Raw genomic sequence first — 26,201 nt, 5'->3', positions numbered from 1 at the left:
GAATTTCCGCAGCAGAAGTTTTTGCAGTGAAAATACACGATGCAGCAGACATTCTGCTGTGTGACTGTGACCAACGCCTCCGGATAACCCCTATGCTGGATAACCCCTTGAATTGCTAACCCCCCTGATGTTTTAAGTCAAGGGGCAGTAGTTAAAAACTGCCCCACAGCTGGACCAACTGGGAGAAGGGGGCAGCCAATTGGCCATGAAGGGGAAGTTGGAAGAAACTTCAGATGTGTTTCTATGAGAGCGTTCCTAACACCTCAATAGGACCTCCACAGTAAATTGAAGCAATTTTGCACCAGATTTCGAGCTAAAGAAAGAGATGGCTGCAAAGCATGAGTTGCAGCAAGGCACTTGCCGGTGTTATGGGCAGGTGCCAGGAGCCAGAAGAGAAGCTGCATCCTGAAGCAGTTGGAATGACAGATCCCTAACAGCTAGAGCCTTCAGGAGCCACCCCATGCCTGAATTTCTGGAGAAGGACCTCATTGTCTGCTATGATGCAGGTAATGGCGCTGTTACACAGTAGCAAGCAACACAACCCTGAAGTATAATCACTGCTCGGCCACAATGAGTGGTAAATGTAAGGGCATATATCATTGTATGGAGATAAGCACAAATTACACTGTGTGTAGGAAGGGGCACACATGGCACAGTGTCCCAATGTATGGTCATATGAAGGAAGAATGGTGCCAGGGCTAGGTCGGCGCGTGCACAGTGCATGCAAAACAATAACGACAGGCTATTTGTATGGAGGAAATAATGATGCATTCTAGTTTATTTTAGCCGGAAAAATGCATTGGTGCTGAATTTATCAATAGCGAATCGGCCAAAAGTACGCTGAAATGTCAGACCATGCTGAAGCAGGTTAAAATACAGTTTAAACCGTAGATCCCGAAGTCCGTGCACAGAATTTTTCAAGAGCCGTGCGACTTTTGATAAATGAAGCGCACAATAGACCAGCCTTATGCTCTGTAGGTTGGTCTATATTGATGTGGCAAATAGAAAGCTTTGATAAATCCCCCCCCCCCCCCCCCATAGTATCAGAGCTGTAACTTGTAGCTCCTATGTCCCTATGCAAAATCTGGTGAAAATGGAAAAGGATTCCCCTGGATGAAGGCACTTGTTCTGATGGATTGATTAAGAACTTTTAATGCAACGTGTTTCGATCCTGAACTAGGATCGAAACGCATTGCAATAAGTTCTTAATCAATCCATCGGGACAAGTGCCTTCATCCAGGGGAATCCTTTCCCATTTTCCCCGTTCTTGTGCTTCCACTGGACTAGCTGACATCATTCCCGGGTCTTCCCCTTGGCGGCTACCCTGCACTTTCTTTTCCACACGATACTGTAGGTGTTGTGCCCTCAGCGCAACACCTAAGGGTAAGGACCCCAACTTCGGGCGCACCCTGTTGTGTTTTTTTTGTTTGTCTGCCCATGCTAAATCTGGAACAGGGACCCCTATCGACCACATAATGATGATGATGTCTTTCTATGTGACAAATGGAGACACTATGGATGGAATACGACTGCTACATCAGCACCCCTATAACTACACCCATGCTCAGTGTATTACTCTTTTTTTGTAAAATGTTAGATTCAATACAAAGAAACAGTCATATCAGTCATGGAATAATGTGGCGTTAGATAATATGACAATTGGCTATTGGCCATGTGTTGCATTTAAATATTTATTCAAAAACCTTAATAAAAACCTTTTGTAAAGTAAAAAAAATCTCTCCATTGGCCCCACAGGCCCATACATTTCTCTTGAGTATCGGAGTCCAAACTAGCTAACGCCTGAAATCTTGTGATTTGCTGAACGTTGTTCATTTTGGCTTAGAAGGGGATATGTATCACACCAATGCAAGTGAATATATGAAGAACAGTGGGTTGGTTGTATTTCAAGGGGTTGAATCGTGGAAATGGGACCCATAAAAAGATGGGACACATTGTCATAGAGACATTTGTCTCCTTCATAGGCACCATGGTGAAATAAGAAAACAACTGCACTCGACTGGTATGGAATGAAAAGGGTGGCTGAGAGGTCGATGGAAAGAATGCAGTGTGACCAGAAAAGAAAGGTTAATGTTTAATATAGGAAAACATACAAAATTATATTGTCATTTTTCTGTCTATGGAACTTTGTGGCTCATAGTTTTTTGCACCATGGTCTATAGTTTTAATTGGCAAATTCTCTTTTAAGTTAGATTTTTTTTTGATAATTAGTCAGAAACTTACCTTTCTTCCCTCCTGTGGCTCTTCCAGTGTGGGTTTCCCTATTGACCAGCCCTGTTAAGTGCAGAGCTCCTTGTCAGAATTTAAGGCATTCAGGGACTCGGGGACAACCAAGTGCTATATTTAAACAGGAATCAACTGGCCAATTTTTGGTTGTGGTCTTTCTCTTCACTAGCATTCCTAATGGTTTCCACATTCCTGACCATTGCAGGCTTCCTGACCTTCCTTTTGCCTCCAATTTTTGGGACTTGACCTTGACTCTCCTGGTTTGGCCTGTGCCTGTATTACTTTGTCTCTGGTTTTGATTTGGTATGTCTTTGTCCTCCTGGTTATGACCTCTAAGCCCGAGCTAGCTAATTAAGCTAGCTAGCAGTTTGCTGAGTCTGCCCTTGACATGTCTGTTTGGTTTTGACCTGTGCTGTCTAACCTTCCTCTTAGTTACCTGTGAACTTAGTGAGTATAGGGACCGTCGCCCAGTTTAGGGTCACTGTTTAGCATTGATCATCCAAGAAACTATGGACAGTGGTTTGGGTGGGTTGAGGGCTGCACTGTTCCCTGCATCACTTTTTTAAAAAATCGATGATGTGACCAAAACTCAGCAATGTATGGTATTTGTTTTATGCCATTCACTGTGCAGGATTATAAACATTCTATTTTAACAATTCAGACTAGTACACATGAGGTGATAACAAATATGTTTTCATATTGTTCTTGCTTAGACGAAAGGTCTATAAACCTGAAACGAGTCTGTGCTGTTTCTTCCTGTGCCTTGTGACAATTTTTATCCTGTATGTTTACCACATGCCTGTGGATTTTACGATGATCCAATAAAATCTGATGATTTTATTGGAACATCTTATACAAACATCTTCTTTCTGCAGTATGCCAGAGCACTCAGGGGACTGATAAGTATAGGAGTGAGAGGGGGCCCCATACAGGAGATCGTGGGGGGGAAGGGGGGTGTTCTACTGCTGACTTGCCCTGGGTGCTGCCAATGTACGGTATGCCACTGGTTTTAAGTAAGCTTGGTTATCAAGAAAGTGGTTTCAATTTCTCATTTCTACATATTACTTCATGTTTCTGTCTATATAGATCATAATATCCAGGTTGAGCCCTTAGCTGTTTTGATTGGTAGTTAGTGATTTGTGGTATTTTACAATATTTGGCTTATCAACAACCCTTTTATTAGACTGGTTATTCCGACTGTAATCCAAAGAAAATAATTAATATGCAATTCAACCAAAGGATAGGGGATAAGATGTCTGATCGCAGGGGAATAAAGAGCTATAACTCATCTCTTCACCACTCACCTCATGTCTTCACCACTCACCTCATGTCTTCACCACTCACCTCATGTCTTCACCACTCACTCATCTCTTCACCTGCTCACCTCATGTCCACATCATTTCAGAAGGATAAGCAGATGGTGGCAAGTGACCCTTCTTCAGGACCTCAGTGAAGTAAGAAGAATCGTGTTTTCAGATGGGATTATCTCCTTCTAAACCCTAGGTCTTCTTACAGTGTTGCAAAACTACAACTTCAAGCATGCTAGGAAGTGTAGTTTTGCAACATCTTGAAGTCCACAGTTTGAAGAGCACTGGTCGAAACAATGCTGAAGGTTGCACCAGTCCCAACATGTTTGGTGGATATGCCTCATTTTCCAACCCTATTGAGTGAAAAAAAGTATGGGAATTCACAAGATTTGTAAAAATATGATCATCCTATTGACACAAAATCTCATCACCCTTCTACATATTACATAATACACAACCAAAAACATATACGATGAATAACATGTAGGAGGTGGATGAAATCGCAGCCGTATACTCTTTTGAGCAGTCTCTTACGGTAATAACAAAAATGCAGCAGGACACTTCTGTTTGTGCGGCTAAAGTCGACTCTATACTATGTATCCACCACTAATCTACCAACTTCCCGAAATAAACACACTACAACCATTTTTTCGTGGAAAGGCCACAGCGGGCTTTTATCAAACAAGAAGAAATATTTATAAACCGTGCAAAAAAAATTGTTCAAAAACTGTCTCTCCTGCTGCCGGACCAGCGTGATAGTAAAGTATGAATTAACTGTCCGGCAGGCTGGTGCAGAGAATAGTTAGTGTGGGGGATGGGATTCTGGATCTAAGTACTCAATATATGGATGGAAATGAGGTTGGGATATGAGGATGGGATATGAGGGCAGGATATGAAGTCGGGATAGGAGTACGGGATAGTAGGATGGGATATGAGGTCTGGATATGAAGTTGGGATATGAGGACAGGATTTAAGGTCCGGATTTCGTAACGGGATATGAGGTCTGGTTATCAGGACACGATATGAAGATAGGATATGAGGATGAGAGTGTTATTGTTGCTTTTCCTCTCCCACAAGGTTTAGATAGGAAGACCAGACAACAACGGGTATTCTGCTAGTATGATAATAAACACACTCGGTCATTAACAATTAATGGTTAGCCAATCAGAATTAGGGGTCCTTGAAAGCCATATTTGTCACCCTAAATACATTTTTGCAGCTATTCTCTGACTACTTCCCTCAGCAATGCTACAAGGTTCTGCCCTATACTCTTAAGCCTTTTTCCACCTAAACTCCTTAGGTGGAGAGCACCTGCTCATTTCCCTGAAGTGTGCCCCTTTTGTTACGTCACTGGCTACACTCTAGGGCTTTGTTTCCTACTCGAAAAAAAAACACATATTCTTTTCTTTTATCTTTGGAGCGGTCTATGGCCAAACTGGTTATTCAGGTTTAAAACAAAGTGGGATTACAGGATTGTTAGTTCCTCTCTACATCTCCAACATCTACTCTATGTGGAAGATTAGATCTAGATATATGACAGTCACCTTTTTGTCCCATCCCTGACCTTTTCCTACATCTGTTTGAAAATCTTGTGGTAAGCTAAGGAAATACCCAAATGTGCTGTAGGGGGTACATACAGGGCTTCCAAAATATTATGCATATCATAAATTCTTATACTGACTGGTCATTTTATTACCATATCCTTATTACACAGCACTGCTGTTGTTTTCAGAGTGATGCATTCGGCTCGTCTCCTCTTATGGGAGTGTTGCTACCTGTATGTAGATACTGGCACGTGAGTTGCACTTTGGCCGGTAGCATGACCTCACACCATTTTTAAGTAATCGTCCTCTTTTGTCTGGGTGGGTTTGGGAGGAGTAGGTAGATCTCTCCAGCAGGTAGATAGGTCTCTTTAGTAGGTAGGTCCCACCACTATGAAGTTTCCCTCAATCGCTAGGGGTCCCTAATATGTAGTTTCCACCTGTAGGTATGTGTCGTCCAGTAGATTTTTTTTCTCCCTAGTAAGTAGGTGCCCCCTTGCCAAGATAAAAAAAAAAACATACAAAAAAAACATACACTATGCTTCTCTGCACAGACCCTCAACACCTCTTCTTCCTTTCTTGTTCTGTAGGGGTGTATGAAGAATGACATCATCATGGGCCTTTGCCGAAGTGCCAAGAAGGCGACGTAGTGTGGCCTCTTGTGGCTGTAGGCATGAAGCAGCCTGTGGCTAAAGGATGGAGCAAGGAGCCAATGCTTCTTTGCACCATGAAATTCGAGATTTTCCTAGTTTTTATGAAGGAAAATATAGATTTTATAACGACAGGAGGCGAATAATATGCTGTCCAAATTCTTTACTACTCATAGCAGCTGAATAACATAGTACAGATACAGGAGAGAAAAACTTTAACAGTACAACCAAACATGTTGAACAGGTATAGGTGTGTTGACCAATCATACATCATGAGAGGTAATATAAGTCCAGGTGACCTAATAACGTCTCCTTTCTTTGATGTGTGTAGGAGAAAACAATCCATATTTGCATCATAAACAGTTAGGCAGGTCAAATCTTCATCTTAAAGGTATGAAGGTTGAATCCATAATGACTTGACTTAGGAGGTAAGATTAAAAGAAGAAGAGTCATCCGAGGGAGAAGTCGTCGTAGGCTGGTCATTTCGTCGAATCTAGTAGGCTGGAAAATATAAATGAATAATATCATTAGGGTTGGGTATGGGTGGGATATTATTCGCCTCCTGTCGTTATAAAATCTATATTTTCCTTCATAAAAACTAGGAAAATCTCGAATTTTATTGCCGACTAGGAGGCTCATAATATGCAAGTTTAAAGCTAAAACATAAAAATTTTATAAACAGTCATAGTATCATATATACAATTAATATAATTTAAAAGACAGACATAGAAACATGAGGTTCAGGGCGGAAATAAAAAGTTCTAAAAGTTGCTTCAGAAGACCAGTCTGCGGCCTTCAAAATATCTGATAGAGAGCCACCTGTGAGTGCTGTTTTTGTAGCCATGGCGCTACGAACTGAATGGGCACCGAAAAGGGATATGTCAATGCCAGCTAGGGACATGGTAGACCTGACCCATCTAGCTAGAGTAGAAGAAGAAACGGGTAGATGAGGTTTGCAAAAGGATATGAGAAGTTGAGGAGAAGAAGAACGAAGAGAGGAAGTTCTTTGTTCATAGGTGCGTAGACAAGAGACCACACATAGATCAGGACGGTTAGGGAAGTAAGGATAGAAAATTGATTGAATAGAAGTTTTGGTGCGTCTACAAATTTCAAAACGAACACCGTGAGGAGAAAAAGTTCTTCTGGATATGTCCAGAGCATGTACATCTGAAATCCGTTTGATAGAAATAAGACATAATAGCATGGTTAATTTGAAAGAAAGAAATTTTAAAGGTATAGATTCATTGTCTGACCAAGATGAAAGTAAAGATATAACTAGGGAGACATCCCAAGTAGATTGATATTTGGGTCGAGGAGGTCTTTGGAGTCGAATGCCTTTAAGTAATTTACAGATAAGAGGGTGTTTGCCTACAGGAGTGTCTAAGAATAAAGAGTGATGAGCAGAAATGGCAGAACGATATAAGTTAATAGTACGATAAGCTTTGCCTGAATCGAATAATTCAGACAGGAAATTTATGATGTGGGGGATAGATGCTTGAAAGGGATCCAGGTGTCTTCTAAAGCACCAATTATCCCAAACTTTCCAAGCTGATCGGTAAGATTTTCTGGTGCCTGGAGCCCAGACCTCGGCCAGAATGTTCTTAGATGACTGTGAAAGTTCGATATCGTCTGAAGGTTGCCCGAAATGAACCAAGCCACTAGAGACATGGAATTCGAATGGATTAGGGGATGAGGATTGAAGTATGGGTCTAGAAGGATGTGAGGAAAAGAAGGAAGGATCCTCGGAAAATCTATGGTCATGCCCAAGATCTGAGGGAACCATGCCTGAGTTGGCCACCAAGGTGTGATGAGAATCAACGTAGATTGAAGTGACATTGTTTGAAGAAGAACTCTGGGGATCATTGCGAAAGGAGGGAAAGCATAGAGAATGCCTGAGGGCCAAGTTTGAAGGAATGCGTCCTGAGCTATAGCTTCCGGATCTGGGCGCCAACTGTAAAACATTGGAACTTGATGGTTGAGGCGAGACGCGAAGAGGTCTAATATTATTGGACCCCAAAGGTTGTTGATAGTCTGGAAAATTGTACGATCTAACATCCAATCGCTGGAATCTATTAAATAACGGGAGTTCCAGTCCGCGATTGAGTTGTATAGGCCCGGAAGGTATTCTGATTTCAAAATTATGTTTCTGGCTAAGCAAAAATTCCATAATTGGGTGGCTATGTCTGATAGGGTTTTGGAACCCGTGCCACCTAAGCGATTGATATATTGAACCGCCGAGATGTTGTCCATGCGGATCAATACACAACAATGCGATCTGAATTTCGCAAAGCTCTTTAGGGCGAAGAAACCAGCCAACAGTTCTAGACAATTGATGTGGAGTTTTTGTTCTGTCTCTGACCAATTGCCTCCTGTTGAAGCCGAGCCGCATCGAGCTCCCCAACCTTGGAGACTGGCGTCTGATTCTATCACCAGGTCTGGTCTGCAGTTGAAAATTGCTTTCCCATTCCAAAGTTGGATATGAGTTAGCCACCATTGTAGTTCCTCCTCTGCTTCTGGAGATAAGGAAATCTCGTCTGCATAAGATAAGCCTTTCTGGAGGTAGTACTTTTTCAATCTCTGTAGAGCTCTGTAGTGTAAAGGTGCAGGGAAAATTGCTTGGATGGAGGCCGAAAGAAGGCCTACGATCCTCGCGATCGTTCTCAAAGAAACTGATTGTTTGCGAAGAATAGAAAGAATTTCTTTCTTGATAGTGAATAATTTTTTGTTGGGGAGGCTGAGAGTAGATGATGGGAGATATGATTGAGTCGGGGGGTATAGAAATTCTATCAGATATCCTGAGATTGTCTGAAGAACCCAGACATCTGTAGTGATGGAAGCCCAAGCGGGGAAAAAATGTTGGAGTCGACCACCTAGAGGAAGAAGGGAAGAAAGTTTTAGAGAAAGGCTCACCTGATGTTGGTCTGGATCTGGGGAATCCGCGTTGACCTCGGGATCTCCATGGACGTCCTCTTGATGGGAAAAACGGGGTTGGATTCGGTTGGAAGGAAGGTCCGGGGTAATTATATTGTTGTGGTTGGAAAGAGCCTCTATTGGATTGTCTATTAGGGAAGGGGCGGCCGGGAAAACGGCCCCTACTTCTCCCGGCCTTCCCAAAAACTCTTTGGGAGAACACTTTTTTCAAAGAGTTTTGGGCTTTATCTAGGGATGTGAAAATATTGACATATTTGCCTATCTCTTTTATGGCATCATCACCGAAAAGAAGTCCCTCATTGGAAGGTTCGGATTCTGAGTTGGCTAGATAAGCTAACTGTGGATCAAGTCTCATCAAGAGAGTTTTCTTTCTCTCAGAGCATAATGCTGCATTGGCATTGCCGAAGTGACAAATGGATCTCTGGAGCCATCCTCTCATGACCTCTGTGTCCAGAGTAGTGCCTGAAGCATGTGCATGTTCAACAATGTCCATCATCTGGGCCAATGGACCAAGTAAGTCCAATAACTTATCCTGACATATACGAAGTGATCTGTCTAGACCCTTTTTGGGGTGTTTGCCCGTTTTTAGCATGTATTTTACAAGTACGGGATCAATATCAGGGGTAGAGGCTGCCTTTCCTGGTAAGGTAGGCCTGGGGCATTCAGCCCTAAGTTTATTCCTGGCTGTCTTATCTAATGGTTTCTTAATCCATACAGACAGGTATTTAGATACAATAGGTTGAGGAAACCATTCGCCAGATCTGGGATGGGATATAAGGTATGGGTCAAATAGAGGGTTCCCTTTCTCATCATAAACAATGGTTTGAGATTTTGATGTTTCATCAGGGACCTGATATTCAGAGACCTCTCCTTCCTCGATATCAGATTCCTGAACGAGGTCAATATAATCATCATCATTATCCTCTTCCTCATCTGAGGAATTAGAGGAAAGAACATTATATGAGTCCGGTTTTGCTCTGGACTGAGCTTTTCGTGCCCTTTTTATTTTATCCACCTCCAGGGCTGAGGGTCTGTGGTGAGAAACTGAGTCACCTGTCATATTTACACTGACGTTAGCAGTGGGGTCTTTATTCTCAGAAGAGGTCCCTAAAGGGTTAGATATTCTGGGGTCTGTGTTGCAATATCGCCTTTTATGAGTTCTTTTGCCTGTCTTTTTATGCCCTCTGGCTAATTTAGATACTGAGTCATCTGCTGACCAGAAAATGTCAGAGGGGGTATTAGGCTGAAGGGTAGAAGTATTGGGATTATTCATAGCTAGAGACTTTGTAATTGTATCTTGAATAGTCTCTATGGCCGATTTGAGAGCAGTCTGTACTGACTGGTCCACTAATTTTTGTATATGAGTGGGGTCATTATTGCCCTGTTCAGGAGTAGGGTTGGTAGACATATTAAATTAATATAATAGGGTAGTCTATAGAGAATACTGTCTATAAAGAATACTGTGAGGAGAGTAGCGAAATGTATGTAACCTGCTGCTGAGTATCGCGGCGACTGAGGAGAATTGAAAAAGAGCGCGAAAATAGCGAGAGAGGGAGTGGACGCGAAATCTCGCAGACGCGAAATCTCGCGAGAGGACGTGCGTGAGGGAGAGCGCGTTCAGATAGGGAACAATGGCGCCGGCGGAGATGCGAGAGCGGAACACTGCGCTAAGGTGAGTAGATTCGTTAGGATGTGAATTACCAAGTGAAGACAGAATGAAATACAAAGGAGTTATGTATGTATATAAATATATAAGAGAAAATAATGTAATGATAACTGGAATGAAAGGGGGGGGGGGGGAGGGGAGGAGGGGGGGGAATGGATGTATGGAGGATATATATATAAAAATAAAGACCGATAGGAATATACTAAACGGGGAAAGATGATGTATACATAAGAAAGTAAAGAAAATATAAAATATATAATATATATAATGTGTTATCACACTGAGGAAAAAATTGAAGTATATATATGAAGTACTTAACTCTCCTGTGGAGCAGCAAAGAAAGGAGACGTTATTAGGTCACCTGGACTTATATTACCTCTCATGATGTATGATTGGTCAACACACCTATACCTGTTCAACATGTTTGGTTGTACTGTTAAAGTTTTTCTCTCCTGTATCTGTACTATGTTATTCAGCTGCTATGAGTAGTAAAGAATTTGGACAGCATATTATGAGCCTCCTAGTCGGCAATAAAATCTTTCAACTGAGCACCATTTTACACTGTACATGTGTCAATTGAAACTGCTTACAGTAAAAAGTGGTGCTCAGCAGGAGAAATCAGACATTTTCTTCTGCGCCTCTTCTGCACCACAGCTTGGGTTGCAGAATTGGCAGTCATTGAACGCAAAGGATGTGTATCCAGATACTAATGATAATAAATATAATAATAATAATGATGTCAGTTTGTGACATATCATAATTATCCTAATAATCATAATAATTATGTCAGTTTGTCCAATCCTTTTGAGCCTCCAAAAATAAAGGGACTATATGGTTAATGTAATATTGTTGATAAATCCCTTGAAATATACAGTATCATGGACAACATGACTTAGATGCCCAATATGTGCAACGGATATTGTTTCCTATGCAACCATTACATGGTGGGGTAACTACAAACATCTACAGCTAAATTGCAGACATTTTCCACAGAGAAATATTGGTCAGGGTCAGGGTAGGGTCAGGGTAGGGTCAGGGTACATTCCCCGAGATCTATGGCAGAAATTGCAGTCAGAAAACTGGTTTTGTTTACACAACAAAAGACGAGCAAGTAGTACAACGAAAATATTAATACCTCTCTTGTAGCTCAACGCTTCCCCACCTGCAATAAACATGGAGCGGCCTAATAAAAGAAATATTATATACAGGATTAAGGAATTCATGGACTACGTTGAACATTGGTGTATCTTCGTTTTAGAAACTTTGCAGCCTTGAACCTCTTATGTTAACGATAAAAATGTGGCAGAACCGGTCTGTTAATAGATCAACACTTTTAACTAGTTGTCCTTTCTCAGCTGGAAAAACACGGAATATGGATCTTTATTCAACTGGTATGCTGTTAGCCGACCGCACCTGAGGCACCGTCTGCTGCCCCGTTCTGTAAAATTGTAGCTCCCCCATTCTCCTGTGTGCTTGTTGGTTTCCCAGTACATATGCAGCACCCTGAAGAACGGGAGAGTGGAACAGAGCTACAATTTTACAGCACGGGGATGGGAAAACTACCTACATGGGCAAACTATCTCCTAGGGGTCCTAAGTATAACTACAGGGAGGGGGAGGGAGGGGAACTACCTACAGAGGGAAAAACTACTGACAGGGGTTTCTACTGACTGCGGAGGGGGAAAACTACCTACATGGGGCAGACTATCTCCTAGGGGTCCTAACTATAAAGAGATTCGCAGAATGGGATTTTGGAGCTTGATGTCCACGCTGCCAATGGGATGACGATTCCAAGGAGGGACTCGACCAGGAGAGGGTAAGATAATATTTGTTTTATTCACACACAACGCGTTTCTGGGCCAGGCTGGCCCTTTCATTAGGCGTGTATAAAAACAATGAATGAGTCAATATATATAAAGAATCAATGGAGTACGTCATCCACCGGATATGATAACACCATTGTTACGCCCAGGATTGTAAATTTACATCACATAAAACAAGCATAAAACCTAATAACAAGAACAAAATAAATATATAAATAGAAAAATGTATATACTAGCAGGAACAGATTATACAAATATCAGATACACCAAAAATATATGTCATATAGTTGTCCTTTCAATGGTTTCATTCAAACCCTCAGGGTATAATGAGTTAATTTTGAAAATCCAAAAAGATCCTCTGTTAATGAGCTGTTGCTTTCATTTAAAGCTTCATTAAAAGCTGCTGTCGTTAAAATTGTATTGATCTATAGAATAAAAATAACATGTCAGTTTTACTGTAAACCAAAACTCACATTTTATTTTTACTGCACAAAAATAAAATCCCCAAAAATGCTATTTTATTTTATTTTTTTAAATATCCTCCCACAATTATTATTATTTTTTTTTGGTTGCAGTACATATTTTATAGCAACATGAAAGGCGTCCTCACTAAGTACAATTTATTCCATAGAAAACGCACTAACACGGCTCTGTGGATGAAAAAAAATAAGTGTTATGTCTCGACATGTGCACAATGCAAAAATTTGTTTCTACTAGTTTTGTTAGGTTTAATGTCTTCTACAGACCGGGCAGATAATGGTAATTCATATATGCCATGACCAATAATATGTGGTATGATAAGTATTAATGTAAAATTTATATATTGTCCTGTAGTAAAGTTATCACAGTATTAGTATTTATACCAATTCCTATATTAATGTTATAAAGCTGATATGGGGGTACGAATAGAAATGGGGTCCTAGTAATTATATAATAGTCATGCACTGTCACAGTAAGTCACTTTATTAGCACCTTTTTTGTAAATAATTGTCATTGGCACTTGCACTTTATAAATGCAATTCACCCAGAAGTAATGTGATATCTCACAATTGCCATTACTTGCTGATGCGCTTCATGTCATAGGTCGCGCGCTCTCAGGATATCACAGAAGCGCGATGCACTCAGGGGTCTAAAGACACTATGCTCGGCTATGAGAAAGCCGGGACATGCGCAATGGTATGGAGAAAACAAATAAAACAAACTTTAACTCCCCTTCCTACGTTCCCCCGTTGCTCCGGTATCAGTGTCCCGTTCCTCCGCTGCTGGGCTCTGTGCTATTTAGGCTTGAAACGTCAGGCTGCCGTCAGTGTATCGCCGGCCACAATGATGTCCCACCTCGGCAGGTGATAGGCTGAGCGCACTGTCATGTTAGGAGCTCGGGTCGGCTCCTTACATGACAGTGTGCTTAGCCTATCACCGGCCAAGGCGGGACATTGCTGCAGCCGGCGATACACCGACCGCAGCGTGATGTTTTGAGCCTAAGAAGCAAGCATCCCGGGCATAGGGGGACATAAAAATGTCATGCTGCATATATCTTCTTTAAATGGACACTGTCAGATTCAAAAACTTTTTATATGTTGTACATCTTGGCAAAACATTAACCTTTCAAATATACTTTATAAAAAATGTTACCACCTTTTTATAGAAATAAGGAGCTTTGAAAAAAAAAAAAAAGACTGCAAGGGGTCCCCATACCATCCAGAACATAAATTCGTCCAGCTACAGCACCATTTTTATCCCAGCTGAAACACAGGCAGGGACAAAGTCCAGGAAGTGAGGATGGGTCTAGTGCTCACTCCTGTCCTATAAGACTGCAGCATGAAAACAGAAAGAGAGAAAGGGTTACAGACCATCCTGCAGTGATTGGTTGAAGAGACCCATTACAGCACAAAAGACTCAGGGAGGAAGTGAATGCATGGTGAGTGATGGCGGACTCAGTGCTTGTCTTAGAGTGGTTTCACACCACGTTTTGTACTTACGGTTCCCGTATACGGTTGGGAGGAGGGGGCGGGGCTTAATCGCGGCGCCCGCACTCAGCCGTATAGGGGAACAGTATTTAATGCATGTCTATGAGCCGACCGGAGTGAACCGCAGCCACCGGTCGGCTGCGTTTTTGGCCATATGCGGTTTCCCTACGGTCGGGAAACCGCATACGGCCAAAAACGCAGCCGACCGGAGGCTGCGGTTCACTCCGGTTGGCTCATAGACATGCATTAAATACGGTTCCCCTATACGGCTTAGTGCGGGCGCCGAGATTAAGCACCGCCCCCCCTCCTCCCAGCCGTATACGGGAACCGTAAGTACAAAAGGTGGCATGAAACCACCCTTAGACATGCCCCTTCCTAAGCAGTGGATGTCAGAATGAGTTGACAGAATGGAGGAATTTGTCAGCCAAACACAGAAGCTACACACAAAAAAAAAGACTCGTAACGAATTAGCATGACTTAGTAACATATAGAAGCATTATTTTTTTTCCTGTGATATGACAGATATACTTTGTTTTCTTTTTTTTGTTATTTCTGACTATAATTGATGACCCTCACATGTGGAAAGGGGTGAAGTTATGTATAATATACATACATACTTGCAAGATGTGGAGAGATGTTCAGGCCCCCAGTCCTGACTCTTAGGTCAGCATATACAGGCCGCGTGCACTTTAGGCTGCTGAATGTCTCTCTGACTGATGTTCCTAGGTTAAGGATCCAATCTAATAGACATAGGAAAGTAACCTGAATATACAAGCACTGTCTGACTCTGCAAAATTACAAAAAAAATAAATGACAGGACGCGCTCCGTAGTGTGATATCTTCAGGGAAAGAGATAACGCAACATGTAAATTTGTGCTTACCAAATCAGGTTCTACTCTGTCCAATTACAATCATGGATAAGGGTATAATAGTGATGGGTCTCTGCTGCCGCTCCACCTCATAGAAATGAAGATACAAAAGAGAACTCCTCTAAACCCAGCAGAGTATATGAGGTGCTGAGACCAAAGTAAAAGCAAGATATTCTTTATTCCCACAATGCAACGTGTTTCGCGGAAGTTCTGCTTCATCAGGCTGATGAAGCGGAACTTCCGCGAAACGCGTTGCATTGAGGGAATAAAGAATATCTTGCTTTTACTTTGGTCTCAGCGCCTCATATACTCTGCTAGGTTTGGAGGAGTTCTCTTTTGTATCTATATGCAAAATTTCAGGCAGTTTTTCAAAATATAATTTCTACATGTTTTGCTAGACCTTGCTAGGAGATGTGTACAAAGTGAAATAAGATATGTAAATGCCTTCCTGGTAAAACTGAATTTTCATAAACCGGAATGTTCCACTTCCCTTTCTTAAAGTCATGTGAATATTGATGATTAAACTGATATATTAAAAAAAAAATACATGAAATGTGGTGTATCCTGGAGAAGGGTCACCTTTTGCTACCATAAACACTGTTCAGGTGGCTGTTGCCTCCAAGGTCCCCAGCTTACTCTTAGGTCTATTACTGTAAATGTTTTGCTATGCAAGTGTATTTTTCTACATATGCATATGTCTTTATGCACTGAGACAAAACAAGTGCAAGGGGGTTAACTGTCTGCACCTTAAGAGTAGGGTCACTCATGCGTATTTTGCTGCATATTTGCTGCTGTGTATTTTCCTACCCATTGAAGTCAACAAAATCAGCTGCAGCAAAATACGGCATGTGAGACCCTACCCTTAGTAATAGTCTGCATTCATGAATATTCCAGGTCTAAACAGCAAGCTGCAACCTTTGTGGTTTGTCCCTTTACAGGGGTAGTACCAACAAAAGTGGATGCTTTAGGGATAAGAGCAAAGCTGATGTACCCTCTAGCAAAGGGAGGACTGGGTTCGGGTATCCTCTTGGCCAGCCTGTACAAAGCCGCAGATTAAAGGAGTGCTCCAGGATCTGAAAATCACTGCACAAAGTGGCAGATAACACGCCCTCTCAATGCAGCGCTATGGCAAAGCTGGAGATTGCCCAATGCAGCGCATTGAGGGGGCATGTCAGCAGCCACTTCTTGCAGTGGGCGACATGTGTCCTTTGTGCGGACTTCTGGGGCTCCGTACGGGAGATCACGGGGAGTCCTAGCTGTCGGACCCCCGCAATCTGACACTTATCCCATGTCAGTCTAAAGTCAAGTCTGAAGTTGTAGTGTAAAGTTTCAAGTGTCTAATCTTATCCTGAAAATGCAGAATAGTACAGGCCAAGACTGCCGCATGCCAGCTCTTACCCCTAGGGATAGAAAACCAGTCTACTCAGGATGAATACAAGTCAAACAATTCCCAAGTCTATATTCTTCATAGTTACAAGGACTGCGACAGTGATATACTACAAGCTATCGCTACCTAACGTGTCTATCATGTGTGATATTCACAGTCTTTGTCATCATCACTGTCTTCTGTTATAATGGATCTGCAACATTAGTAAAGAACAAGCTGTTATGCATAATTCCTGACTTTTGAGGTATTTATTCCTGGGGCTTCAATATGAATAGCTGCTTTATTTGAAGTATTGGTTAGTGGACACTGTCAGTTAACTACCAGGTTGTTAAACTTCAGCCACAGGACACTACAACCCTCATCATCATTCATACTAACTACAACCCTACTTCTGATGTCACAACATGATAACCTGCCAGCCAAGTGTCCAAATCCATTTCACAGCATTTATGCTGGATCCCTGCTCATCACCACAAACGCTAGTCCCGTAGTCTCCACTTCTATTCAGATATTTTTTAAGTTATCTTGAGTCTCCCAGATGTCGGACAGATGCAGGTGACTAAATCAATTAGAGGCGATTACAAAGTTCTATATCTATTGATTTCTGCAACTCATTGTCAGATTGACCACAGGTCAATATTTGACCACTATTTAACATGCCGTCTGTGAGAATACTGGTGACAATTCCTATGGACTCTGTAACGTACTCTCTACGGCTAGAGAAAAGAGGGTTTCACCATCATCACAGACAGAGATAAGAGCAGTAAGAGCAGTAAGACAATGGAAATCTCTGCCGCATGATGTTGTGATGTCTGACTGAATAAACAAGTTCAAGGGAGGTCTGGAAGTTTTTAATTGAAAAAAATATATATAATATTACAGGTTAAAGTGTACCTGTTGCCAACAAAAACTTTTGATATAATGTAGATAATACCATTATGTATATATTTGTAATACACATTGATTAAAAAAATGTGTATATTTTTGGGTGAAAAAAATGCTGACCACCACATTGGAGCCACGGTCCTCCCAGGCCACTTTATGGTGGCACAGCATATTTGACACATGGCCGTGGTGCCAACATTGGGATCCTGGCCACACTTCACCTTCTGCCGACATATCTTGCATGTGGCTAGGTTAACCTCCTCTGGATGCTTGATGAAAAACTGCCACACTGCCGAGTAGCTGATTTTTCCACCAACATTCTGCACTAATTGACTGCTACTGCCGCCGTCTACAGGAACCCCTGTTCCACTACCTCCCGGGAAGGTGGTCTCCCCCTGCCACGTTTGGCTCCAGACATTCCACTTCTGCCACCATGCTGACTGTCAATCATGCTACAACCTTGCTGGCTCAGCTTCTGCCTCACGGGTAACCTGCAACCCTCTTCTCCTGATGATGATGAAGCCCCTTCTGCACCTGGCTCCCAAGTGCGATCGGCTTCATCATCATCGAGTTGTGTCTGCACGTCACTGATGTCCTCCTCAGGTTCCTCAACAGTGTCTGCTTCAGGACCCTGAACGCTGGCAACACCACATCCCATGTCACTCTCCTCATCACTACTTGCCCGCCTAGCGGAGAAAGCGGTGGATGTCTCCCCTAGTCTGCTGCGACCTCTGCCTGCACCTGATGAATTTAGGCCCCTGCCACTCCTCTGTGCACATCCTGATGGGAGTACAATACTCTTCACTGCGCTTAAAACAGTAGGTGTGTACTTTTGGATGGCCTTTTACAGTAACTGGGCCCTTAAGACTTTATCAGGAACAAAATAGTACACCACTTAGATATGTGGTACGCACTTATGAGGGCAGAAACATGCGCTACAGAAAACGTAAAAAGTATTTGGGTAAAACACCAGCCGGTGAGTACTTTTGCCTGGACTTTCACAGTATCTAGGGCTTTGAGAGTTTAACAGGTACAAACTAGTACACCGCTTAGATGTAGGTATGTGGTATCCACTTATGAGGGCAGAAAAATGCGCCACAGTACGCTTAAAAAAGTATTTGAGTAAAACACCAGCCGGTGATTAATTTTGCCTGGACTTTCACAGTATCTAGGCCCTTGAGAGTTTACCAGGTACAAAATAGTACACCATTTAGATGTAGGTATGTGGTATGCACTTATGAGGGCAGAAAAATGCGCTACAGTATGCTTAAAAAAGTATTTGAGTAAGACACCAGCCAGTGATTACTTTTGCCTGGCCTTTCACAGTGTCTAGGCCCTTGAAAGATTAAAAGGTACAAAATAGTACACCACTTAGATGTAGTTATGTGGTATGCACTTATGAGGGCAGAAAAATGCGCTACAGTATGCTTAAAAAAGTATTTGAGTAAGACACCAGCCAGTGATTACTTTTGCCTGGTTTTTCACAGTGTCTAGATCCTTGACAGATTAAAAGGTACAAAATAGTACACCACTGAGATGTAGGTATGTGGTATGCACTTATGAGGGCAGAAAAATGCGCTACAGTATGCTTAAAAAGTATTTGAGCAAGACACCAGCCAGTGATTACTTTTGCCTGGCCTTTCACAGTATCTAGGCCCTCAACAGATTAACAGGTACAAAATAGTACACTACTTAGATGTAGGTATGTGGTATGCACTTATGACGGCAGAAAAATGCGCTACAGTATGCTTAAAAAAGTATTTGAGTAAGACACCAGCCGGTGATTACTTTTGCCTGGCCTTTCACAGTGTCTAGGCTCTTGACAGATTAAAAGGTACAAAATAGTACACCACTTAGATGTAAATATGTGGTATGCACTTATGAGGGTGAAAAAATGCACGCTACAGTACGCTAAAAATAGTATTTGAGTACAACACCAGCCAGTGATTACTTTTGCCTGGACTTTCACAGTATCTAGGCCCTCAACAGATTAACAGGTACAAAATAGTACGCTACTTAGATGTAGGTATGTGGTATGCACTTATGAGGGCAGAAAAATGCACTACATTATGCTTAAAAAAAGTATTTGAGTAAGACACAGCCAGTGATTACTTTTGCCTGGCCTTTCACAGTGTCTAGGCCCTTGAAAGATTAAAAGGTACAAAATAGTACACCACTTAGATGTAGTTATGTGGTATGCACTTATGAGGGCAGAAAAATGCGCTACAGTATGCTTAAAAAGTATTTGAGCAAGACACCAGCCAGTGATTACTTTTGCCTGGCCTTTCACAGTATCTAGGCCCTCAACAGATTAACAGGTACAAAATAGTACACTACTTAGATGTAGGTGTGTGGTATGCACTTATGAGGGCAGAAAAATGCGCTATAGTATGCTTTAAAAAGTATTTGAGTACAACACCAGCCGGTGAGTACTTTTGCTGGGCCTTTCACAGTATCTAGGCCCTTGACAGATTAACAGGTACAAAATAGTACACTACTTAGATGTAGGTATGTGGTATGCACTTATTAGGGCAGAAAAATGTGCTACAGTACGCTTAAATAAGTATTTGTGCCCAACACCAGCAGTAGACAACAGTGTACTAAACTCAAAATTGCACTCTCTCTCTCTCAAAGGCTATTAGGAATGGACTGCTGGGTATGCATTATACTGTCTACAGACTAGTATAACCAGCAGACCATTTGTTGTGGAACAAAGACACAGAGTTGTGCTAAATACTTTTTCCTCCCTCCTCTCCTAACGTTTCTCCAGGTGAGCCAGCTTGTTCAAATGTATGAGTCAACACACAGCTCTATGCCCCTCTCTGTCATACAATGCTGTAGAAAGTGACTAGGAGGTTAATTGCTGCAGTAAAAAAAAAAAAAAAAATCGGTGAAAAACGCACTGCTCCCTGTCCAACAGAACACTGACGTGACTAGGAGGTGAAACGCTGCTGGAAAAAGCATTTCTGTGTAACACACACAGCGCTGTCTGCCCTATCTCTCTGCAGTGAAAGGATAAAGTGACTAGCCAAAATATGGCTACCGATTATATAGGGCTGAGACATCACAGTGGTGACTGGCTGCTGATAGGCTGCATCCTGCATGTGATTCAGGGTCATCCCGCCTACCCTTGTTCCCGCCTTCCCAGGATTCCTTACCCCATGTCCTCACATGTTGTCAGGATTTGGCAGGCTGGAGGTGGATCCTCTGTGTCAGAGAGGGATTGGCCTGGACTGTGTCAGTGGACCGGTTCTAAGTTGCTACTGGTTTTCACCAGAGCAGCCGCAAAGCGGGATGGGCTTGCAGCGGCGGTAGCAACCAGGTCGTATCCACCGGCAACGGCTCAACCTCTCTGACTGCTGAGATAGGCGCGGTACAAGGGAGTAGACAAGAGCAGGGTCGGACGTAGCAGAAGGTCAGGGCAGGCAGCAAGGATCGTAGTCAGGGGCAACGGCAGGAGGTCTGGAACACAGGCTAGGAACACACAAGGAAACGCTTTCACTGGCACAATGGCAACAAGATCCGGCAAGGAAGTGCAGGGGAAGTGAGGTATTTTAGGAAAGTGCACAGGTGAAGATACTGATTAAAACCCATGCGCCAATCAGTGGCGCACCGGCGCTTTAAATCGCAAAGACCTAGGGAGCGGGGCCGCGCGCGCCGGGACAGCACAGACGGGGAACGAGCCTGGTAAGCGGGTCGGGATGCACATCGCGAATCGCATCCCGGCTGGGGACATAATCGCAGTGCACCCGGTCAGCGGGTCTGACCGGGGCGCTGCGAACAGGAGAACACCATGAGCGCTCCGGGGAGGAGCGGGGACCCGTCGCGCTCAGCGTAACACATGTGGATCCCCCATTTTAGATGCCCTGTAGCCTGGACTGCACTAAATGGAGTTTAATGAAGCGATTCACACTATAGAATTGTGGCAATATTCGCGTTCGATGCAAATCGAATTTTTCATGAAATTTGTAACGAATTTTGATTAGTCAGATTTGATTCGCTCATCTCTAGAAGTGACCAAAAATGCGTAATTCCAGACTATGTTTTTAAGTTTACAACAGGGATGATTCAAACTATTATTAGGAAAGGGGCTTATTTACATTTATTAACATTTTTTTTCCACATTTTATTCACTATTTTTAAGTCTCCATAGGGGATTATTACATGTCATATTAGGATTGCATACATTGAACAAAGCTGTACCATAGCAGAGCATTGATCAGTGTTATCAGCACTTTGTTAATGTAGGCTGCTTAGGCTACATGCATTATTAGAGCACTGATTGGACAAGCCAAAGGCAGGTAGGGACCCTCCGCTCCTCCTCTTAACTGATCGGAACCCTGCAATGCTGTCACAGTGGTCCCGATCAGCTCCCTGAGCTAGTCAGCAACGCTATCGTCTTGTTTAGATGCCGTTGACAAATTTGATTGCAGTTTCTACTGTTTTAATGCTTTACATCAGCCTGATCGGCGATTTCCGGCATTCGCCATGGGTCCCGGCTGCTGATGGCAACTGGGACCCACCAGGAGCTGGAGCTCCACCAGAGCTGAACACGCTTTTATACAACCAAAGTGGGACTAGGGCGTACATTTACGCTCGATGTTCTGATGGAGTTACGAACTGGTTTGAAGCTTTTATTCTTTTTGCATGCTACAATAAAACATAACTTTTAGACCAATATTCCAATTTTTCTATGAAACAGCATAGAAGTCATATTAAAACTATTGTATTAGAGGAGACATCCCAAGATTATAACATATCATCAATCCACATGATAGGTGTTAAAGGAGTAGTCCAGGTCAGAAAAATGTATCCCCGGCTCTCCTCCTGCATGGACTTGTGTCAATCACTGCACAAAGCGGTGGTCAACATGCCCTCTCCATGCATCTCTATGGGAGAGCCAGAGATACCCGAGCTCAGCGATTCGGCTTGCTGACCCCACCTCTGTGCAGGAGGAGAGTCGGGACGCCAGGCAGGAGATTATGACGGTCCCAATGGTAGACCCCCCCCCCCCCAAACTGATATTCCCTTTGGATAGGGAATACATTTTTCTATGCTGAACAACCCCTTTAAGTATCTGATCAGTGAAGGTACAACCACTGGGACCTCTGCCGATCATGAGAGAAGGGTTTGATTGCCCCCTCTGTGTAAATATAGAGGTGGTCAAGTATGCATGCTGCTTCTCCATTCACTCTTTATGGCAGTGTTTTTCAACCAGTGTGCCTCCAACTGTTGGCATGCTGAGAGTTGTAGTTTTGCAACAGCTGGAGGCACGCTGTTCTACAATATGTTTTATGGCAAAGGTGTCCAAAGGTGTCCAATTCCCTGCTCTGACAGTCAAAGGCTGTTCAGACATGCTGGTAGCTGTAGTTTTACAAGAGCTGGAGGGCCGCAGGTTGGACACAGCAGTTCTATGGGTATGTTCATTGCGGACTGGCTGCAGATTTTCCCAATTAAATTTAATAAGGAAGTTAAAATCTGCAACAAATCTGCAGCAGATCTGCAACAAATCCACAGTGTGAACTCACCCCAACTCACTATATTTATTACTTTTATTCCTTATTGCAGCTTGTTCAGGAGTATATTGTGAGTTGGATTTCCCTATAGCTTTACCGACACTGTGTTCATTTTATTACCAGCTGTAAAGGGGCTTATATAGATAACAGGAGTATATTGGGAGTATATTGTGAGAACACAAGGTCACACGTGTCACAATTATTACCAAGACACAACTTGGTCGTTTCCCTATAGATGGTCACAAGAGACTTTTTGTCTCATAAGAAAACATTGACGTTTGCATCATGCTCTTGGGAATCCTGCAATATTTCCAGGAAAATTAAAGGGGTTATCTAGTATTAGAGAAAAAAAAAAAAAAAACATAGATACTGTCTTCCAAAAACAGCACCACCTCTGTCTTTAGGTTGCATGTGGTATTGCAGCTCTGCTGCATTAACTTTAAAGGAACTGAGCTGCAATATCACAGACAAACTGAGGACAAAAGTGGTGCTGTTTCTGTAATAAAGCAAATCTATGGGGGAGATTTATCAAAACCTGTGCAGAAGAAAAGTTGCTGAGTTGCCCAAAGCAACCAATCAGATGGCTTCTTTCATTTTTCAGAGGCCTTTTCAAAAATAAAAGAACGTCTCTGGAGCAATGGAAAAGGTCCGGGATCTTCGGCATGTACCGTGCAAGTATCACAGGAGCGTATTGCAAAAGGTTTCTTTATTGCCCAATACACTTAAACGCGCTTCGAGGCTTCCTGCCTCTTTTTCAATAAGACATAGGCTTAATAACATGTATAGTGTGCAGCAAGCTTTTAAAATGGAAAAAACCTGCAAAATTCTCGGGTTCCTCGCCGCCCACTTGTGACGTGCGCACACTTGTGACGTATCATATTTTTCGTCCTATAGGACGCACCGGCGTAGAAGACGCATCCTATTTTTAGGTGCAAAATCAAAAAAATTAAAGATTTTGAACCCAATAGTGGTCTTCAACCTGCGGACCTCCAGATGTTGCAAAACTACAACTCCCAGCATGCTCGGACAGCCGTTGGCTGTCCGGGCATGCTGGGAGTTGTAGTTTTGCAACATCTGGAGGTCCGCAGATTGAAGACCACTGCATAGGAGGTAATACTCACGTGTCCCCGCCGCTCCGGACCCGTCACCGCTGCCCTGGATGTCGCTCCATCGCTGTTGCCGTGTCCCCGTCGCTCCGGAACGTCTCTGCTGCCGGCCGTGTATCCTCGCTCTCCGTCGCCGTCATCACGTCGTTACGCACGCCGACGCACGTACCCGACGACGTGATGACGAGGAAGGAGAGCGCCGGCCATACAGGGGATCCCTGAACGGAGAAGACACCGAGGAGGCAGGTAAGGTCCCTCCAGGTGTCCTGTAAGCACTAACCCGGCTATTCAGTCGGGCTGTTCGGGACCACCGCGGTGAAATCGCGGCGGTCCCGAACAGCCCGACTGAACAGCCGGGTTAGTGTCACTTTCCCTTCAGATGCGGCGGTCACCTTTGATCGCCGCGTCTGAAGGGTTAATACAGGGCATGACCGCGATCAGTGATGTCCTGTATTAGCCGCGGGTCCCGGCCGTTGATGGTCACAGGGACCGCCGCGATAGGGGTGTATTCGCCGTATAAGACGCACCGACTTTTCCCCCACAGTTTTGGGGAAGAAAAAGTGCGTCTTATACGGCGAAAAATACGGTAACTTGCATAGTCACCAAGTTGCTATTCATTCATGCGTTTGTAGTGTAAACATCCTGTCCACGTCGTGTCCACACGTCGGGCGTTTTTTAAGACAGGAGTTGCTCCCAGAATGGAATACTAAAAAGGTACATATAAATCAATGAATAAATTAAAACCGCAATATAGACAACAACTGACAAACAAATGAATGCATATGCATGTATAAATAAGAGAAAAATTGAAATAAAAAAATAATAAAAGGAGCTAAATTAAAAAACACTATTCCGTTCTGCATTTTAAGCAGAGGTTAGAATGCCGGCGCGTGATGATCACTGCTGCTCGTGGTAAAAGTGTCGCGCCTGTCTATTAATAGTAGGGTACCGTAACAAGGGATATAGGTTGTTCACAAGAATGTGTCTATACGCTCCTGTGAATATATACAGTAGTAGTTAGGGTGTAGCGATAATGTTACAGTGTGTCGAGCATTCAGTGGCAATATAAGTATACAGTTTCTATACATTGCAATTGAATGAGGTTATACATCTAGTTAGACCAGAGTGTGTGCTAAATGATACGTGAATGATGATATAAATGCCTAGTCTTACACCATCACGGTGCTTACTGGTTTCACAGGGGTTGTATTTAAATTTTGTTTGAATTTAAACAACAACGTGACGAAATAGGAATTAAGGGTAGATATATGTTTGCAACAGAATGTCGCTGTGCTTAAGAGAGGTTTTGGAGATTATGAACTGCATGATGGGTAATTATTTTAGTACCGACCGATGTGCCTACCCATATTATCATTAGGAGTGATTATATGATATAGAGGTAATCAAAAACCGATATTCTTTCGTTCAGAAGGAATATGTTGGTAGCAAAGTTTTAATAGGCAAATGTCAAAGAGGGTGTGTGGGCTGTTGGTAAATAGCCCATTAGGCTTGAATTGAGGTGGATAACGTTATAAGTATATTATATACATATATATCTCTCCCTACACATATCATACATGTATATGTACACATACATATATATATTCTACGCATTACACGTGTAGGAGGGGGGCTAAACAAAATGCCCTAAATGCTGTTGGAGTGGCACTAATCATCGTAACTGTACCACAAACACCAAAATTTACCATCCTATACACCCTCCAGGCATTTGTTAAGTCCCAGAGGATGGAGAGTATTCATCCTATAGATCCAATATGACTCCCTCTTGCATAGGCTTCTAAACCGATCTTCTGAATCTTCTGGAATTTGTTCTAATGCAGTGACTTTGAAATCTTTAAAATTACTTCCATGCGATTCCATCGCATGTCTAGAGATACTGTGTTTTAAAAATTTATGGCTAATATTATACCTATGCCCATTGAATCGGCTTCTAAGTGGTTGAGATGTCCGGCCGATATATTGCAACCAGCAGATGCATTCAATGAGATAGATGATGTGAGTGGACCCACAGTCCATGTGGGATTTAATAGGAAAATACTCCCCTGTCTGATAAATGTAATGGATGCATGATTGAGGTTTACACATAATTTGCAAGTTTTTTTTTACCACATCTGAAGCATCCTTTTGTAATTCCTATGGTCTCAGTACTCCCATTTCTCATTGGTTTCTTTAATTTACTTGGTGCAATATTATTCTTAATTGTGGAGGCCCTCCTATATGTAAAGTTGGGTTTCTCCGGGAGAGTTTTTCTGAGTATGGGATCCTGCTGTAGAATTTTCCAATGGGCTC

At 42.7% G+C, this 26,201-nt stretch overlaps 1 protein-coding gene across 1 annotated transcript in view; it reads left to right on the top strand.

Annotated features, from left to right (window-relative positions):
* The first annotated feature begins 475 nt into the window (after positions 1 to 475).
* Positions 476 to 26,201, top strand: part of LOC130293765 (galactoside alpha-(1,2)-fucosyltransferase 2-like) — a 39,664-nt gene continuing 13,938 nt past the window's right edge. Inside the window, exon 1 of the mRNA XM_056542839.1 lies at positions 476 to 506. The gene's annotated coding sequence lies outside the window, so the exon portion shown is untranslated. The remainder of the gene's footprint in view (positions 507 to 26,201) is intronic.

Source organism: Hyla sarda, chromosome 10 (assembly GCF_029499605.1).
Source record: "Hyla sarda isolate aHylSar1 chromosome 10, aHylSar1.hap1, whole genome shotgun sequence".
Taxonomy (NCBI): domain Eukaryota; kingdom Metazoa; phylum Chordata; class Amphibia; order Anura; family Hylidae; genus Hyla; species Hyla sarda.
The sequence above is the reverse complement of the archived record's forward strand: the minus strand, read 5'-3'. Positions and strand labels throughout refer to the sequence as shown.